We start from the raw sequence: 6,000 nt of genomic DNA, 5'->3' as shown, positions 1-6,000 counted from the left end.
GAAAATTAGGTGGTTGTGCGATGGTGGCCTGCATTGCTATGCACGTGCCTTTTAACACTGCTTTTGCTGTGCCCCACCTGTTCTGGAAGCTTGTGTCCCCATGAGCACTCAACTCGTGGTATTTTTTCTTTGATTTCCTCATTAACCCTGCGGTCTTTCAGGGGTATGTTGTTGGGTCTCCAGCGAGAGAACTTCTTGCTTTTTGTAGTTGATTTCTCGTTCGTCACCTTTCCACTTGGAGAAGATACTTGGCATTTTTCTTTTTTTTTTTTTAAGATTTATTTATTTATACACGAACCAGGGTACAGGCCAGATATGCGGGAGGGCGAGAAGATTCACCAGAGACAGAGCAGGGAACAGAACAGGCAGACTGATGAAATACACTGCTGAGGGGAGCAGCGGGCAAGATAGGAGAGGTCTGCCATGCCATGTGGCATTCTCGCCGGCCGGGATTGAACCGGGACTGCAGAGGCTGTGCAGGACCCATCCTCAGCTGCGCTCAACTGCCTGCGCCGCCAGGGGAGACCCAGCTTGGCATATTTCAATCTTCACGAATTTGTTGATACTTGTTTTGTGACCCAGCATGTGGTCAGCCCTAGAGAATGATGCACGTGCACTTGAGAAACATGTGCATTCAGCTTTTGGGGGAGAGAGGGCCCTATAACTGTCAATTCAAGCCATTTGGTCTAGTTCTTTGTTTAGGGCAATTGTGTCCTCATTTATTTTCTGTCTCATTGATGTGTCCATGGGTGAGATTGTGGTGTAAGTCTCCAGCCACATATATATTTTCTCCAATGTTGTTTTCAGATTTGATAGTTATTTTGGTCAATATTTAAAACTTGGGACCTCCCTGGTGGCACAAGGGGTTGAGTCCCAGCACTATGAAGCTATTGGCAGCTACTGCAGCATGAGTTCAATCCCCAGCCAGGGAGCTACCCACGTGGCGCAGCAGACCTCTCCTGTCTCCCCGCTGCTCCCCTCAGCAGTGGATTTCAGTCAGTCTGCCTGTTTTGCTCCCCACTCTGTCTCTGGTGAATCCTCTCACCTCCCGACCCCTGCACTTCTGGCCTGCACCCAGCTCTTGTATGTATAAATAAATAAATCTTTAAAAAATATATTATAAAACTCATTTTGCTCAGTGATGTCGTAAGTCAATTGTTTCCCTTTGTCCTTCAACCCCACCCCCAACCATGGAGTCCATGGCCACAAACATAATGAACCAGCAGTGTGTATTTTACCGAAGATTGTCCACGTGGGACACTCCAGCTCTCGACGAGCAAGAACTGTGGCTTATGGGCTGCCTCCGTCTCAGTCTCTGTTCCCGTCTTACGCAGTCCTGCCTGCCTGCCTTCTCCCTTCGCTCTGCTCCTTCCCATGCGGTGCAGCTCAGTCTCTGCTCCGTCAAGCTCACCTACTCATTAATACCTTCTCTCTCTTTTTTTTTTTTTAATAGAACCCTACCTCATAAACTCCATTTCTGGATATATTTTTTTTCAAAGATTTATTTATTTATTTGTACAAGCACTGGGTACAGTCAGAAGCGTGGGAGGGTGAGAGAATTCACCAGAGCCAGAGCAGGGAGCAGAGCAGGCAGAAGGGCCGAAGTACACTGCTGAGGGGAGCAGCGGGCGGCAGGAGGGGTCTGCGCGCCATGCGGGACCCTCCTCCGGTGGCCAGGGAGCAGCTGGGGATCGAACCGGCGCTGCAGAGGCTTCGGGCAGCTTCGCAACCCAGCGCTCAACCGCTGCGCCACCGGGGAGGCCCAATACCTTCTCTTTTTTAAAAAGATTTCTTATTTATTTTTGCATACAAGAACCGGGGTGCAGGCCAGAGGTGCGGAGGGTGAGAAGATACACCAGAGACAGAGCGAGGAGCAAAACAGGCAGATTGACCGAAATACACTGCTGAGGGGAGCCGCGGGGAGACAGGAGAGGTCTGCTGCGCCACGTGGGTAGCTCCCTGGCTGGGGATTGAACTCAGGCCTCAGTGGTGATAGTGCTGAGACTTCACCCCTGCACCACGCCACTGGTGAGGCTCTAATTAATACCTTCTTTGAGCAGAGACAAGGCCATACAATAAGGAGGATAAGCCTGAACTCAGCAGACAAGATTCTTCAGCTACAGGCACCCACCCTCCTTGGGGGTCAGCTGGAGACAGATTTTCCCAGGCACCTCAGGACCCCGGTAGGCCCTGTTCCAGGGAGTCTCCTCTTCATCCTGGGGGAGAGTCCTGCTTTCTTCCTGGTCGAAGGTTGATGCGGAAGTCTCAAGCTCGTGACCCTTAGGGTGTGTCGGATTGAAGTGTAACCGTGTGCAGTCATGGATTTAACTAGACTGACTGTGGCGATCATTTCCTGATCGCAGCAAACACCAAATCACAGTTCAGAGCTCCAACAAGCATAATATTATGTCAATTTTATCTCCCTTTAAAATCATCTCCATTTAAAAATACTTTGCACTTAAGCACTTTTTGGCCTCTTGCTTTCACAACGTAGGCAGTCTTCCGTCTGAAAGATCCAGATTCCCTGTTTCCCTTGAAAAACCAAAAGACAGTGATAACCCAGACCCTGCTGGCAGTTGGCTGGAGCTGAGCTGGTGGGGCCCCCCTACAACAGCCAGGCCTGCCTGCCAGGCCCCCCTCTCTCTGTCCTGTGTGGCCTCTGGGCATTGGGCCTTCAGGCCCAGCTCTGTGCTAACCTCAGCAGCAGAGAAAACACAAGGGCTGCCTGCGCGTGAGCCCCAGGCTGTGGGCGCTGACGCTGCAGCAGGTAACTTGTGGGCGGGATGAGGTTTCGGTCCACCCTGGACAAGGACACAAGCAAGGAGGGTGAGAGCCGAGCGGAGAGTCAGCTTAGGTGGATGACTCACTCTTTCAACAAATGCTTATTCGTATCTGTTATACGCCAGGCACTGCTGCAAGTTTTGCAACTGTGGCCTTGAAGAACAGACAAAACCCCTGCCCCGTGGAGCAGACATTCAAGAGAGGAAAAAGATAATGTAGGAGACCAAGAAGTATAGCGCGTGGTCTGTGAGGTGGTGAGAAGGGAGATGGCCAGCAGGGACAAGGAGTGGTGGGCAGAGGGGCTGTAACTGTAGCCAGGATGGCCAAGCAGACCTACCCGGGAGGTCATGTTTGAGTGAAGGCCTGAAGGAAGCGAGGAGGTGAGCCACAGTGTTGTCTAGACGAAACTTCCAGGAATGGCAAGTGCCAAGGCCCTGTGGTTGCACATGGAGGCGTGAGGAGGCTGTGAAGCTCATGAAATGACCACAGTGATTCTAGTTAAATCCGTCACCCTGCACAAGTCGTTTTTCTCTTGTGATGACACTAAAGGGTTCCATCAAACCCACCCTAAGGGTCGCGAGTCTGCGGCTTCCGCATAAACGTTCCACCCTGTAGAAAGCAGAAGTGTCCCCCAGGTGAAGGGGGGGTGTCCCTGGGAGAGCAGGGGTGGCGGCTTGTAGGTGAGGCCGGGCTGACGGGGTCAGACAGGAGATGACGGGGTCATACACGTTGTGTCCTTCGGGTAGATCCCTAGGAGGGGAATCGCCGGGTCATACGGTAGCTCCATTTTTAGTTATTTGAGGACCCTCCACGCAGCTTTCCACGGTGGCTGGACCGGTCTGCACTCCCAGCAGCAGGGCAGGAGAGCTCCTTTTTCTCCACACCCTCGCCAACATTTGTTGTTGCTGGTTTTTTTTTAATGCGTGCCATTCTCACTGGTGTAAGGTGGGCGCGCACTGTTGTTTGGATTTGCATTTCCCTGATGACAAGGGAGGTTGAACATTTGCTCCTATGCCTGTCGGCCATTTGCATGTCCTCTTTGGAGAAGTGTCTCTTTAGCTCTTCTGCCCGTTTTTTGACTTGGTGTTTTCCTTTGTGTCGTGGACTCCATCTTTTTCTGAAGCTGGTTCTGCTGTCATGGGAGAGAGCTCAGGGCAGAAAAGCAACCCCCGCCCCCCCAGACTCTGTTTTGTCTCCATTCCCCCATCTGCCTGGACAGGAGGCACCCCCTTCCTGTGCCCTCTGACCCCGGGAGCCCCCGGGGAACCAGGGAAAGTTCTTCACCCCTGTCAGCATCAGCTTGGCATGTCACACGCAGGCCCAGAGAGGCCTGGCTTTTGTCTCCATGCAGGTGCCACGTCTGATTTAAAGAGGGGCCGAAGGAATGAATGCTTCTGTGGTGTTTCACCATCTTGAGAATTCTGAAATTACTTTGGTCTTTGTTGGTCAGCAAATAAATTAATTTTCACTTGAAGAAACATCATTTTTAATGCCTTCCACTCTGGGCTGGCTTCATCCCATAGTCCAATTACGGAGGTAACATCGCGGGGTGGCGTGGGGGGGGGTCGCTGGTTTGCTGGGGAGCTGTAGATCAGAGGGCGCTCACCGGCCTGCAGGCATCGATTCATCCCAGCTGCCCGACACAGTGGATCATATTTTATTTTCCCAAATCTTCTTTCTGCAATTGATTTTTCAGAAAGTTTTTAATACAGGTTTATTCACCTGGCTAATCCATTTATCTTCCGTTCCACCTGTAAAGTCAAGTAAAACCTCTGGGGTGTTCTGAGAAAGGCCAGGGGGGGCATCTCTGCATCTCCTGTCCAACTCCTGCCCTTCCTGACTCTCCCCCCACACACATGTGCATGCTGTGCACACACACATACTACATGTGCATTGGTGCACACGGCACACACTGCACACACATACAAATACACATCACACAGACTCCCCCACCCCCACATGTGTAGGCAGCCGTGAGACCAGAAACCTCACTTTGCTTCTTGGCCTCCTTCTGCAAAGTTGCAGGATTGCACTATTTTATCTTTAAAGCTTCTCTGACTTGAGATCTTTAGACTCAAAGCGTTGAGAGAGCAGGGCCCGGGGATCGAAACCCATCACCTCTCACGCGCAGGGATGACAGCCCGCGTCTCTGCTCCTGGGGGGGGGGTGGCGGGGACCGCGATGGGGCGGGACTTCTTGACCCCCTGCCATCAGGGCTTATTTTTCTCTGTCCTCGGAGTAGAAAGACTAAGTGGTGGAAGCAAGACCTTTCCTCCTCTGGGAGCTCGGGAAAGTGAGCCTTGAGCAGGTGTCGATGGTGGGCTGGGTTGGGTGAGGGATGTGAAGCAGGAGGCCGTGAGAAGGATGAACGACTCGTGAGGATTGGGGGGGCTGTGTGTGCTCTTGGGAAGGGGGTTACCACGGCAGAGCCTGGAGCATCCCCCGACCTTTCCAGGTCTTGCAAGGCCATGGTACTAGGAAATGCTTCAGGCTCCACGAAAGGGAGTATCCAGAAGCCCCCCCATGAGGTTAGGCCTGTCTGAGCTTCAGGGGAAACTGTGCTCACAGCCACCTTCCATAGGTCAGCCAGAGCCGGGATGGCCTGAATCAAGCAGGACATGGGGCCTGGGGGCTGCAGCTCCATGTTCCCGGCTGCTGTTACCCCGCAAGCGGCTCTGAGACTCGCCCATTGAGATGGGGCAGGCTGTGGAGCTGCAGAAAGTGCACAGAAATGCTCTGAAGCCACATCCCAGGGACAGACGCTCCTACTCTGGAGCGGGCTCTGCTCCCCTTTTCTAAGGAGTGTTGTAAGTGCTGGCCGGGACGCCAGCGGGCAGGCAGAGTGCCCAGAGTGATGAAATGCGCTCCAGGATCAACTAGAGAGGTCAGAGGAACTGGGGAGAGATTTACTTATTTTTTATGCATAGTAGAACTGGGGTGCAGGCCAGAGGTGCAGGGTGAGGGGTGAGAAGCTTCACCAGAGACAGAGTGGGGAGCAGAACAGGTGGATCCACTGAAATCCACTGCTGAGGGGAGCAGCGAGGAGTCAGGAGAGGTCTGCTGCGCCATGTGGGTAGCTCCCTGGCTGGGGATCGAACCTAGGTGGCTGTGGACAGCTTCATAGTGCTGAGACTTAACCCCTTGCGCCACCAGGGAGGCCCCCTGATTTATTTCTTCAGGTAGATGTGAGCCCCTTTGTCTGTCACGTCTCCTTCTGAA

This window comes from Talpa europaea (genome assembly GCF_964194135.1).
Source record: "Talpa europaea genome assembly, chromosome: 16".
Lineage (NCBI taxonomy): Eukaryota > Metazoa > Chordata > Mammalia > Eulipotyphla > Talpidae > Talpa > Talpa europaea.
Note: the sequence above shows the minus strand (reverse complement) of the source record.